This window comes from Procambarus clarkii, chromosome 55, assembly GCF_040958095.1.
Source record: "Procambarus clarkii isolate CNS0578487 chromosome 55, FALCON_Pclarkii_2.0, whole genome shotgun sequence".
Classification (NCBI taxonomy): Eukaryota; Metazoa; Arthropoda; class Malacostraca; order Decapoda; family Cambaridae; genus Procambarus; species Procambarus clarkii.
The window spans coordinates 25,223,411-25,238,476 of record NC_091204.1 but is presented as its reverse complement, the minus strand read 5'-3'; the positions used below and the strand labels follow the sequence as shown (position 1 = coordinate 25,238,476).

The 15,066-nt window shown below is 36.5% G+C and overlaps 1 long non-coding RNA gene across 1 annotated transcript; it reads left to right on the top strand.

The window, feature by feature from the left end:
* The first annotated feature begins 2,391 nt into the window (after positions 1 to 2,391).
* LOC138352832 (uncharacterized) lies at positions 2,392 to 14,465 on the top strand. The gene is made up of 4 exons (XR_011222906.1): positions 2,392 to 2,487; positions 10,029 to 10,188; positions 10,885 to 10,991; positions 13,806 to 14,465. It is a non-coding gene; the product is annotated as an uncharacterized lncRNA (long non-coding RNA).
* The last annotated feature ends 601 nt before the right edge of the window (positions 14,466 to 15,066 follow it).

Sequence of the window (15,066 nt, the reverse complement as noted above, 5' to 3'; positions counted from 1 at the left end):
TATGCTCATCCCCGCAATCACCAGGCCCACCCGAGTCACTCAAACATCTGCGACTACCCTGGATCACTGATGGACCAACATAACAGCTCCTCTTACATCAAGTATAATCACTGACAGAACAACTGACCACTATCCTACCTTCCTTGTAGCGAACATGGCCATAACACCACCAGGTAACAAGAAAATTACCTTTAGGTTACACAGTGGAGCGGCAATAGGCAATCTCACAAATGCCCTCCACAATGTAAACTGGGAATCTAAATTTATCAATACACAGGATAATAATTCGTTAACTAGCCTCTTTCCAAAATTTAAAGCCTTTACAATACTTATTGTCCTCTCCTCACCAAGCAAGTTACTGGCAAAAAGGTTAAATAATCCCTGGCTCACTAATGGCATACTTAAAGCAATCGACAAGAAACATGAATATGAAAAAAAAAACTTAGGATTGGCCTAGTTGGAAAAGAAGTAGTTAAGAGGTACTCATCAGTGCTTACCAGTATAATAAGAGCAAAGCGTTCCTATTACGAGAATAGATTCAAAGAAGCAAAAGGCAACATAAAAAGCACATGGAGAGCCATCTCTACCATCCTAGGAGCTAAACAACATTTACATAATAAGATAAAAATCTCCAAGGATGGTTATACACCTGCAACAGATCTTGAAACAGCAACTGAATTTAATAGCTTCTTTTCATCGTTTGGTGCTCACCTTGCCCGAAAAATCCCAGAGACTCAGACATATGTTACCACATATCTTTCACGCAGCTATCCAAACTCTCTTCTCCTCTCTCCGGTCAGCCCTACAGATGTTGTGTCCATCATTCACTCGCTAAAAACCAAAGCTGGGAACATTAGTGAAATACCATCGATGGTACACAGGCGTGCCTCCCATGCCCTTGCACCATCCATAGCACTGCTGTTCAACAAATCCCTAGTGTCATACCTTCCCTGATATCCTTAAAAAAGCAAGAGTAACGCCAGTTCATAAAGGAGGTAACACGGCAGACATAAATAATTACAGACCCATATCGAATCTACCTATATTATCAAATATATTTTTTTTTTTTTTACAAACAGCTCTACTCCAATCTTGTAAAATTCAATATACTAAGTCCCTGTCAGTTTGGCTTCCGCTCCCAAAAGAGTACCGATGATGCTATTGTTAGTCTGCTTGACTTAATCTTCTCAGCCCTTGACAAAAGTGAGTTTCCAATTGAACTCTTCATCGGCCTGAGAAAGGCCTTTGATACTGTTAACCATAACTACCTCTTAATTAAATTCCACCATTATGGAATCCGTGGCCTTGCCCTAAACTATATCCGATCCTATCTTAGTAACAGACACCAATATGAAGCCATCAATGATATAACCTCTCCCACTCTACCACTTAATTACCGTAAAGGTGCCACAGAGCAGCATCCTAGGACCCTCCTGTTTCTTATATACATCAATGATCTCCCTAATGTCTCTAACATACTTAAACCTATATTGTTGGCTGATGATACTACTCATCTACTCTGACCCCAACCCACTCCTGTTAAATAATGTTGTAAACAATTAATTAAAAAAAGTCTACTTGTGGATGTCAACCAACAAACCTCACACAAAACATAGAAAAGACCTACTATATCTTATTTGGAAACAAATCAACAAATGCAATTCAGCTTCAGATAGATAATGTAAACATTAGCAATAAAAATGATGGAAAGTTTCTTAGCCTATACTTAGACAAGAGACTCAACTTCCGCACCCATATACAACACATAACTAAAAAGGTTTCTAAAACAGTTGGTATACTGTTTAAGATCAGATATTATGTACCCTACTCTGCTCTCCTCTCACTCTATTATGCACTTATCTATCCCTATCATTCTTATGGTGTTTGTGCTTGGGGTTCAACCTCTGCAAACTACCTCAAGCCCATCATCATCCAGTAAAAATCTGCTATCAGGACAATAACTAACTCTACCTTCAGACAACACACAGCTCCCTTGTTCAAATCCTTAAATATGCTAAACAAATTCACTCCATACATTCTCCTGTGTAAATTACGTTTATAAAGCCCTTTTTCTAACTGCAAACCCTGTTCTGAAACTCTTCCTGGACAGATGTAATAGAACACATGGCCACGTCCCCACCAGACATATCTCTTTGAAATCCCCAGAGTCAAACTTAATCTATGTAAACACTCTATGTAAATAAAGGGACCTAGTCTATGGAACTCACTCCCTTATAATGATTTGAAAAGCTGTCCAACTTGTGCCATATTCAAAAATAAAACCAAAAAGTACCTGTAGTACTTTTTAAGTACGAGGGAGTAATGCGCAAAGCGTCCCTCACCTGTGACGTCACAGCGTCATCTGACGCCATATCAACACAGCGGCCATTTTGTCGTCAGTTCAGTCATGGCGAGGACTAACCCTTCATGCAAACTGCACCTACTATCAAGAAGAAGAAGATTTTGTGTTCCACCGATAGTATTATCGTAAGTAAGCACTTATATTTTATATTTTATTAAATTAATTGATTCTATTTTTCTGTAATAAAGGTCCAAAGGGTTGTTAAGGAACAAGGGTGTAGCGATACCGACGCTCAGTGCGCTCAACTCACACCAAAGTATCACCTGTGTAGCTTCTGTAATTAGTGTTAATTAGTTATGCTATAAGATAATGAAGCGAGTATAAGATTACTCTTTTTCTTTTTCGAGTATAAGATTACTCTTTCTTACTCTTTTCTAGCCAAACACAATATACTTAGCTCTTGTCAATATGGCTTCAGACCCAAAAAAAGCACTAACGATGCCCTTATTAGTATGATTAACTTAATTCACGCAGCTCTTGATAAAAAGGAGTTTCCTGTTGGGTTATTTGTGGACCTGCGTAAGGCTTTTGACACTGTCAACCATCAAAACCTTCTTCTTAAATTACATCATTATGGAGTCAGAGGACACTCCCTGCAATACCTCAAATCTTATCTTACTGACAGGCTCCAGTATGTTTCTGTGAATAATACAATTTCTCCCACCCTACCCATCAACATTGGTGTTCCTCAGGGCAGCATACTTGGCCCTCTCCTCTTTCTCATCTACATTAATGACCTTCCAAATGCCTCCCAACACCTCAAACCAATTCTATTTGCTGACGACACAACCTTCATTTACTCCAGTCCTGACCCCCTTGCTCTAAATGCCACAGTAAATACTGAGCTAGAGAAAGTCCATCTTTGGCTAACTGCCAACAAACTCACCCTTAACATTGACAAAACGTTTTATATTCTGTTTGGCAATAAATCCTCTAATCAGATAAATCTCAAAATAAACAATACCCAAATTTGTAACAAATTAGATGGCAAATTCCTTGGCGTTCTCATCGACCACAAGCTGAATTTCCAGGGTCACATTCTAAATATATCAAAAAAAGTTTCAAAAACTGTTGGCATTCTTTCTAAGATCAGATATTATGTACCCCGCCCTGCCCTGGTTACTCTCTATTACTCCCTCATCTATCCATACCTCAACTATGGTATTTGTGCTTGGGGTTCTACTACCCAAAATCATTTACGTCCTCTTATTACCCAACACAAAGCTGCTATTAGGACAATATCCAACTCTGGCCCCAGACATCACTCGGTACCCTTACTCAAATCTCTGAATATGTTAGATATTAAGCCACTGCACATTCTCTCTTGTGTATTATACATATATAAAACGCTGAACTGTAATGCCAATCCTGACCTCAAAAGCTTCATTGAAGATTGTAACAGAACCCATGAGCACCACACCAGGAATAAATACAGTTTTGGTATTCCTAGAGTACGACTTAATCAAACTAGAAATGCTCTACAAATCAAGGGACCCAGAATGTGGAATGACCTTCCCAACCATGTTAAAGACTGTACCTCTCTCAACCAGTTTAAGATAAAAACTAAACACTACCTAATAAATTCCCTGTAACCCACCTCACTCCTTTATTGTCAACCCATGTCTGTTATTTTTTTATTATTATTTTTTTTTAATCAACACTGTTTGTCAACCTATTACATTTGTGCTGCTTTTTCAGTCATGTTCCCCCTTTTTTTTATCTTTATTTGTATTTGTTTTCAACACTTTTTATTCTTTATGCTCAATTAGTATTAAGTTCTAGATATTAATGTTTTTCTTGCCCGAAACGCATTGCGTAATAGTGGCTTTAGGCATTGTATGTACTAGCTCTATCTATATATCAATCCATTAATGTAACATCACTTGTATGTATGTACCTTACCTGAATAAACATATTTATATATATTTATTTATTTATTTATTAACTCGCTACAAGGGTACTGTGTTGGGAGGTGAGGGCTGTTACTGGTGTCTGTGGGGATGTGAGGACTTGTACCAACCACTATCACCACCAGTACCTTGTCTTGCATCCTGCTTAGTATTCCTATTGAGATATGAAGTATTATTGCATTCATATAATTATTCATTCACAGTCATTACTATTTTTATGGGCTATGTTCTGTTACCCTAATGCTTTTTACCCCTGGGCATGTCCATTTACTCTCCAGCCCTTCACAAGCCACTGCTGCACCCCCTCCATGCCCATACTTACTGTGCTTATTCTTACAGGACTGCACTGCATTATGTGGTGCTCACTGCCTGGACACCTTGATACATGCATTATAGGGTTCTGGTAGTTGTTCTACTCACCAAGCCCTTCCAAGGCCAGGCTTGACATGTGAGAGCTTGGTCCAACAGGCTGTTGCTTGGACAGGCCCCTCAGGCCCACATATCCACCACAGCCTTGCTTTGTCCGGCACTTCAAAATCAAATGTTTATTTACGTAAGGTACATACATATTTTTAGGTAAGGTACTCTTTATTTGGGTAAATTTATCTTCGTAGTATTTAGTTTTGGCTCGTCTAATTATCTTGGATATCAATAACGAGTAATTCTTTGAGAATTCTTTGGAGACAATTCCTAACCTATACTTCTCCCAACCTATACTTCTTCTCAAGGTCGTCTTCACTTCTTGAAGATGTTCAGGTTTTCTCTTGAAGATGTCGACGGTTGTTCCAGCAATACTGTATTTCTTTTATTGCTGAAAACCTGTTTTCAGCCATAAAAAAATAATCCTGAATAACTGTGCTTATTCTTACAGGACTGCACTGCATTATGTGGTGCTCACTGCCTGGACACCTTGATACATGCATTATAGGGTTCTGGTAGTTGTTCTACTCACCAAGCCCTTCCAAGGCCAGGCTTGACATGTGAGAGCTTGGTCCAACAGGCTGTTGCTTGGACAGGCCCCTCAGGCCCACATATCCACCACAGCCTTGTTTGTCCGGCACTTCAAAATCAAATGTTTATTTACGTAAGGTACATACATATTTTTAGGTAAGGTACTCTTTATTTGGGTAAATTTATCTTCGTAGTATTTAGTTTTGGCTCGTCTAATTATCTTGGATAGCAATAACGAGTAATTCTTTGAGAATTCTTTGGAGACAATTCCTAACCTATACTTCTCCCAACCTATACTTCTTCTCAAGGTCATCTTCACTTCTTGAAGATGTTCAGGTTTTCTCTTGAAGATGTCGACGGTTGTTCCAGCAATACTGTATTTCTTTTATTGCTGAAAACCTGTTTTCAGCCATAAAAAAATAATCCTGAATCCAGAAAAAAATCCCTTTTGTATCATCTGGAAATTTTCAAATATTGCTGATCAAACCTGAGTCTAAATTATTTGTATATATTATGAATTACAGAGGTTCCAGGACAGGGTTTTTAGGCACTCCACTTACATTTTCCCACTCTGACTTAACCCCCATTTATACAAACTCAGTCTTATCTTTTAGCTAATAATTTATTGTACACACCATGCTCAGCCTGTGTAGGGTAGTTTATTAAATAAAATAAATAAATATAAATATGTTTATTCAGGTAAGGTACATACATACAAGTGATGTTACATTAATGGATTGATATATAGATAGAGCTAGTACATACAATGCCTAAAGCCACTATTACGCAATGCGTTTCGGGCAAGAAAAACATTAATATCTAGAACTTAATACTAATTGAGCATAAAGAATAAAAAGTGTTGAAAACAAATTCAAATAAAGATAAAAAAAAGGGGGAACATGACTGAAAAAGCAGAACAAATACAATAGGTTGACAAACAGTGTTGATTAAAAAAAAAAAAAAAAAAAAAAAAAAAAAAAAAAATAATAATAATAAAATAAAATAACAGACATGGGTTGACAATAAAGGAGTGAGGTGGGTTACAGGGAATTTATTAGGTATTGTTAGTTTTTATCTTAAACTGGTTGAGAGAGGTACAGTCTTTAACATGGTTGGGAAGGTCATTCCACATTCTGGGTCCCTTGATTTGTAGAGCATTTCTAGTTTGATTAAGTCGTACTCTAGGAATATCAAAACTATTTATTCCTGGTGTGGTGCTCATGGGTTCTGTTACAACCTTCAATGAAGCTTTTGAGGTCAGGATTGGCATTACAGTTCAGCGTTTTATATATGTATAATACACAAGAGAGAATGTGCAGTGACTTAATATCTAACATATTCAGAGATTTGAGTAAGGGTACCGAGTGATGTCTGGGGCCAGAGTTGGTTATTGTCCTAATAGCAGCTTTGTGTTGGGTAATGAGAGGACGTAAATGATTTTGGGTAGTAGAACCCCAAGCACAAATACCATAGTTGAGGTATGGATAGATGAGGGAGTAATAGAGAGTAACCAGGGCAGGGCGGGGTACATAATATCTGATCTTAGAAAGAATGCCAACAGTTTTTGAAACTTTTTTTGATATATTTAGAATGTGACCCTGGAAATTCAGCTTGTGGTCGATGAGAACGCCAAGGAATTTGCCATCTAATTTGTTACAAATTTGGGTATTGTTTATTTTGAGATTTATCTGATTAGAGGATTTATTGCCAAACAGAATATAAAACGTTTTGTCAATGTTAAGGGTGAGTTGTGCATGTGTAGTATATATATTTGTGTAGTATATTTGGTATATTTAATGCCTCTAACCTCTCCTCATAGTTCTTGTCCTTCAGTTCTGGGAGCCACTTAGTAGCATGTCTTTGCACCTTTTCCAGTTTGTTTATGTGCTTCTTAAGATATGGGCACCATACAACCGCTGCATATTCCAACTTTGGTCTAACAAAAGTCGTGAACAATTTCTTGAGTATTTCGCCATCCATGCATTTAAAAGCTCTGAATATTATCCTTTACCTGCAATTGGTTGTTGCTGTATTTATAGAATATGATTTGTTCTACTTTACATTTGTTTGTTCCTTTTTTTCAAAATTTCTTTCTGCTTCTCTCCTCACTGCCGTGTAGTTGTTTCTCTTTGTATTACTGGTATGTTTGGGGGTTTGGCCTCTTCGTATATTGATTCCATTTTTGTGTCTTTTGGTCTCTGTCCGTCTTGAAATTTCAGTTGAACAAATCCTGTTTCCTAGTTCTGCATCTTTGTTTTGGTATAAATGTTTTTGTTCCTTTATCATATATTTCACAAAATTGACATACTGTGCATTAATTCATCTCAATTACTTCCTTTCCTAACAGCAAGCCTTTCCAGTAAAATTCTTTGAATTCTTTTCTGACTTCTGGCCTAATGTTTGTTTTATCCTAGTGTGTATGATGCCTAGCGTGTGTCTGGTGCCTGTTGTGTTAAACCGAAGATAAATGCATAAGTATAGGTCAGTAATTTCTCCAGCTTTGAAAGGGGCTTTCATTATGCAGCAGTATTCCACTCTAGAGAGCACTAGCGTCTTGAAAACTATCATCATCGGTATAGCATCTCTAGTGTGAAAAGTTCTTGTTATCTATCCTGTCATTTTTCTTGCAGTTGTGACGGCTACTTTATTGTGTTCTTTAAATGTAAGGCCTTCTGACATCAGTACACCCAAATCCTTTACGTTGCTTTTCCGTTCAATGTTATGATTTAACTGAGTTTTGTAAGTGGTTTCCGTTTTTATATTTTTTATTTTTTCCGTAGCGCATGAGCTGAAACTTATGTTCGTTAATCACCATGTTATTTTCTGTAGCCCATAGAAAGACCTGATTTACATCTGATTGGAGGTTTGCCGTGTCCTCTATGTTGCCTACTCTCGTGAAGATTCTAGTGTCATCTGCAAAGGATGATCAAGTACTATAGGTTGTGTCCTTGTCTATGTCCGATATGAGGATGAGAAAAAGTATTGGAGCAAGCACAGTACCCTTGGGGACTGAGCTCTTTACGGTTGATGGTCCAGATTTTATTTTGTTGACTACTACACATTGGGTTCTATTAGTCAGGAAGTTGTATATCCATCTGCCTATTTTTCCGGTAATTCCTTTTGAACGCATTTTATGTGCAATAACACAATGGTCACATTTGTCAAAGGCTTTTTTTTGTCAAAGCGTTTTGTTTGTCTTCCATGGCATCTAGTGCCATGTCAGAGTGGTCCAGCAACTGTGATAGGCAAGAGCGCCCTGTTCTGAAACCATGTTGACTGGGGTTATGGAGATGCTGTGATTCCATGTATTTTGTGATCTTACTTCTTAGCATTCTCTCAAAGATTTTTATGTTGTGCGATGTTAGTGCTATCGGTCTGTGGTTTTTTGCCTCTGCCTTATTTCCTCCTTTATGGGGCGGTGCTATCTCTGCTGTTTTTAGTATGTCAGGGATAATGCCAGTATCTTGGCTTTGTCTCCAAAGAATGTGAAGGGCCTGCGATAACGTTTTTTACAGTTCTTGATGAATATAGAGTTCCAAGAGTCAGGGCCTGGTGCAGAGTGCATAGGCATACTGTCTATGGCTTCTTCAAAATCCAGTGGGGATAGGATCACATCTGATTTATGATTTGATGTTGGTATCATATCCATGAAAAATTCATTTGGGTTATCAATCAGATGGATGGAGAGCTACACTCGTGGTGTCCCATTTTCCCAGCACTCTTTGTCATATAATGCTTTGAAACTTTTGACGGTTTTGGCCTCCACCACCTTCTCACCTAACTTGTTCCAACCGTTTACCATTCTGTTTGCAAAAGTGAATTGTCTTACATTTCTTCGGCATCTTTGTTTAGTTCGTTTAAATCTATAACCTCTTGTTCTTGAAATTCCAGGTCTCGGGAAATCTTCCCTATCAAGTTTATCAATTCCTGTTACTGTTTTGTACGTAGTGATCATATCTCCTCTTTTCCTTCTGTCTTCTAGTTTGGAATATTTAATGCCTCTAATGTCTCCTCATAAATCCTGCCCTTCAGTTTTGGTATGAATGTTTGTGTGCCTTCATCGTATATTTTGCAAAATATGGAATACATCTCATTTACTTTACTTTAAGAATATGGTTCGATCAATTAAAAACCCTCTTGTTCAAATTGCAAAGAGACTGAAAGAGATGCAGCATGCTCAATGGATTATATATTAGTGATTATTATTAGGATCATATATTAGTGAATCATATTAGTGATTCAATTATTATGGTCATAAAACAATAAACAAATAGTTTTGGTGTTATTACACTCTATTCACAGGTTATATATAAGTATCTGCATGTTTTGTTCACCATTACAAACCACTAAGTTGGTTTGATTTTTGTTGAGATTGTTATTTATGATAAGATTCCTTACGTTATCTGAGAATGAAGCTATGTTGGTATTGGGAAATCTATAGATGGCACTTATAGTCAAGGAGGATTTAAGGGATTTACTGGAGAACTTGGCAAAGGTATATTCACAATAGTCGTCTCTATTACTAATGAGACTATTGCAGATGAAGGTATCTTTGTAAGATATTGATATGCCACCTCCTTTTTTTTATTAGGCCTGCAGTTGTGAATGGCTTTATTATCAGCCAAGTTGTAGCATACAACATAGCATATATATATATATATATATATATATATATATATATATATATATATATATATATATATATATATATATATATATATATATATATATATATATATATATATATATATATATATATATATTCAAAATTCGTCAGTGTACTACATTTTTGTTGTTGCTTTTAGGTGATGCTTTTAGCCAGTGTACGTGGGTCTGATTGTGCAACCACAGTTCGAAGAATAATGAAGATATGAACAAACGGCCTGTGGTCACTATACAGTCTGGAAGGGCAAAAGAAGAAATTGGCATTTCTACAAAAACAAGAACTATATAATGTTATTTTAAGTAAGTAACCAAAAAATTAAATAATTTTTTTAAAGTTTAAAATTCACTTAAAAATTTAAATTTTAAGTTAAAAAATTTTAACCAAAAAACTTAATATTTTTCATATTTGGAACCATTCCATAATATTTTCCCAAGCATAAATGATTATATTTCTATCACTTGCTCTTAAGATTGTTTCATTTAATAGACGTTGGGCATAATTGTTCTCTGCTGCTAATAGAACTGACTGACTTAGCTATAGGAAAATGTAAACTTAATTGGTTTATCCATTACAGTATTTTGCAGTTTATTTCATGATCCTGTGCTTAATACTTGCATAAATAGTAGATTACAAAATGCATTTTTATATCATTAGTATTGAATAATAATAATGCAAATAATTGACTTATAAATGATGTACAATTAATTGGTAGGTGATATTATATTATTAATATTTTTTCATTCTTGCAAAGCCTTAACAAAGCCATTAACATGTTAATATAAACTTGATCACCTTCCACTTATTTTCTCATGTGCTACCTACATGTACAAAACCTTATTCCTAAATGCATATTTTGTTCTGAAGCTTGTCCTTTATATGTTGTGTATCACCATCTCTGGAGAGTTTTATATGATTGATGTATAAATTACTTTTAATTTTACAGAATATTATTGTTATACTGAATTTATTATTATATAAATAACTTAATTTTACAGAATCATCTATCGACGCACATCCACAAGTTGAAGAGGAGGATGTGACCTTCCAGATTTCTGAAGTACTGAAACATGCACCAAACAGGCCTGGTGGATCTAGGTACAAGGTAAAATAATTTAATTTTTTTTTTTTTTTTTTTTACTAATTGTCCGATATATATTATATATATATATATATATATATATATATATATATATATATATATATATATATATATATATATATATCTATATATATATAATGTGTCGTACCTAGTAGCCAGAACGCACATCTCAGCCTACTATGCAAGGCCCGATTTGCCTAATAAGCCAAGTTTTCATGAATTAATGTTTTTTCGACTACCTAACCTAACATTTTCAGCTACCTAACCTAACCTATAAAGATAGGTTAGGTTCGGTCATATATCTCTATTAATTTTAACTCCAATAAAAAAAGAATTGACCTCATACATAATGAAATGGATAGCTTTATCATTTCATAAGAAAAAAAATAGAGAAAATATATTAATTCATGAAAACTTGGCTTATTAGGCAAATCGGGCCTTGCATAGTAGGCTGAAAAGTGCGTTCTGGCTACTAGGTACGACATATATATATATATATATATATATATATATATATATATATATATGTGTGTGTGTGTGTGTGTGTGTGTGTGTGTGTGTGTGTGTGTGTGTGTGTGTGTGTGTGTGTGTGTGTGTGTGTGTGTGTGTGTGTGTGTAATTACCTAAGTGTAGTTACAGGATGAGACCGTCTTCCCAGCACTCTTTGTCATATAACGCTTTGAAACTACTGACAGTCTTGGCCTCCACCACCCTCTCACCTAACTTGTTCCAACCGTCTACCACTATTTGCGAAAGTGAATTTTCTTATATTTCTTTAGCATCTGTGTTAAGCTAGTTTCAGTCTATGACCTGTTCTTGAAGTTCCAGGTCTCAGGAAATCTTCCCTGTCGATTTTATCAATTCCTGTTACTATTTTGTATGTAGTGATCATATCACCTCTTTCTTCTGTCTTTTAGTTTTGGCATATTTAATGCCTCTAACGTCTCCTCGTAGCTCTTGCCCTTCAGTTCTGGGAGCCACTTAGTAGCATGTCTTTGCACCTTTTCCAGTTTGTTGATGTGCTTCTTAAGATATGGGCCAACTTCTGTTGTTGGGCACCACACAACAGCTGCATACTCTAGCTTTGGCGTAACAAAAGTCATGAACAATTTCTTTAGTATATCACCATCCATGTATTTAAACGCAATTCTAAAGTTAGAAAGCGTAGCATAGGCTCCTCGCACAATATTCTTTATGTGGTCCTCAGGTGATAGTTTTCTATCTAGAACCACCCCTAGATCTCTTTCTTTATCAGAATTCTTTAAAGATTTCTCACATAATGTATAGGTTGTGTGGGGTCTATGTTCTCCTGTTCCACATTCCATAACATGGCATTTATTAACATTAAATTCCATTTGCCAAGTGGTGCTTCATATACTTATTTTATCCAGGTTTTCTTGAAGGGCATGACAATCATCTAAATTTCTTATCCTTCCTATTATCTTAGCATCAACAGCAAACATGTTCATGTAATTCTGTATACCAACTGGTAGATCATTTATGTAGACAATAAACATCACTGGTGCAAGAACTGAACCCTGTGGTACTCCACTTGTGACATTTCTCCAGTCCGATACATTGCCTCTGATTACTGCCCTCATTTTTCTATCAGTCAGAAAATTTTTCATCCATATTAGAAGCTTACCTGTCACCCCTCCAATATTTTCCAGTTTCCAGAACAACCTCTCTATGTGGAACTGTCGAATGCCTTTTTTAGGTCCAGATAGATGCAGTCAACCCAACCATCTCTTTCCTGTAATATATCTGTTGCTCGATCATAGAAACTGAGTAAATTCGATACACAGGATCTTCCAAATCGAAAACCATACTGTCTGTCTGAAATTATATCATTTCTCTCCAGGTGTTCTACCCATTTAGTTTTAATTATTTTTTCCAATATTCCAATTCCAATTTTTTCCAATAATGTGTGTGTGTGTATGTATATTTGTGTTGTTGAATATGACCGAAAGTCAGTCTTTCTGCCCCTCTCCTTACTGCTATTGTTGTTTCTCGCATCTTTGTATTGCTTGTATGTTTGGGCAATTTTTCCCCTTTTCCTAGTTCTGCATCTCTGCTTTAGTATAAATTTTGTTGTGCCATTATCATATATTTCACAAAACTTGACATACATCTCATTTACTTCATGTCCTAACAGCAAGTGTTTGTCAAATTCCTTAAGGAAATATCTGAGTTCCCCATAATGACCTCTCCACAAGTCAGGTTTTTCAACTGTTTCAAGCTCATTTTCTTCCAGATTATAATGCATTGCATACTTTATTCCCAAAAAGACATGGTCACTTTTACCCAAGTGACCATGTGACTTGGGTAAAAGGAGGGAGGTACTGAAAGGAGGAAAAGGGAGGTACCAAAGGAGGGAGGTACTGAATGATAAATATATCTTTCTCTTTCCTGATAAATATAATATCCAGCATGGAGGGAACATCCCCTTCCCTCATCCTCGTAGCTTGTTTAACATGTAGAAACATGAATGTTTACAGGGTGAGGTTTACGAAATTATATATATATATATATATATATATATATATATATATATATATATATATATATATATATATATATATATATATATATATATATATATATATATATATATATATATATATATATAATTGGTCTCTGGTCTATATATATATATATATATATATATATATATATATATATATATATATATATATATATATATATATATATATATATATATATATATATATATATATATATATATATATAAAGTTTGTGTGTGTGTAATTTATATAAATAAATAATTAAATATTAATTTCGTTAATATCTTTTCAGGGAAAACTTGCAAGTACAATTCGTATACAAGAGGGGCAACAAGAGCCAGAGGATGTCTACTAAGAAAATATATAAGTCTTTATCCTCACACTCTTGATATATGGTCTTCTCTGGTCTCTTTATTTTCTCTCCTCACAAATGTCCCTTTTTTTTATTTCTTTTACGTTTCTCTCCTGTTTTTCTTGTCTTTTAATCTCTCCTTTCCTCCTCTCTTCTAACACCTCTCGTTTCCTGTCTCTTCTAGCTTCTCTCTTCCTTTACTTTTTATATTTGTGGTATTCATTTATTTAATTTTTATCTTGTATATTTTTCTTGTATCTTTTTCTTATCTTGTGTTTCTCTTCCCCTTCTCTTCAATGATTTCTCATTTCTCTCCTCTCTCTGTTGTTTCTGTTCTGTCTTCTCTCTCCTTGCCTTAATTTTGTTCTGTCTCCTCTTTTGTTGTGTGTGTGTCTTTCTGTCTCTGTCTGTCTGTCTCTCTCTTTCTCTCTCTCTCTCTGGCTCTCTTGCTCTCTCTCTCTCTCTGGCTCTCTCTCTCTGGCTCTCTCTCTCTGGCTCTCTCTCTCTCTGGCTCTCTCTCTCTCTGGCTCTCTCTCTCTCTCTCTCTCTCTCTCTCTCTCTCTCTCTCTCTCTCTCTCTCTCTCTCTCTCTCTCTCTCTCTCTCTCTCTCTCTCTCTCTCTCTCGCTCGCTCTCGCTCTCGCTCTCTCTCGCTCTCGCTCTCTCTCTCTGGCTCTCTTGCTCTCTCTCTCTCTCTCTCTGGCTCTCTCTCTCTCTCTCTCACTGGCTCTCTCTCTCTCTCTCTCTCTGGCTCTCTCTCCCTCTCTGGCGCTCTCTCTGGCTCTCTCTCTCTCTCTCTCTGGCTCTCTCTCTCTCTCTCTCTCTGGCTCTCTCTCTCTCTCTCTCTGGCTCTCTCTCTCTCTCTCTCTGGCTCTCTCTCTCTCTGGCGCTCTCTCTGGCTCTCTCTCTCTCTCTCTGGCTCTCTCTCTCTGGCTCTCTCTCTCTCTCTGGCTCTCTCTCTCTTTCTGGCTCTCTCTCTCTCTCTCTCTCTTTCTCTGGCTCTGGCTCTCTCTGGCTCTGGCTCTCTCTCTCTCTCACTCTGGCTCTGGCTCTCTCTCTCTCTCTCTGGCTCTGGCTCTCTCTCTCTCTCTCTGGCTCTCTCTTTCTCTCTGGCTCTGTCTCTCTCTCTCTCTCTCTCTCTGGCTCTCTCGCTCTCTCTGGCTCTCTCTCTCTCTCTGGCTCTCTCTGGCTCTCTCTCTCTGG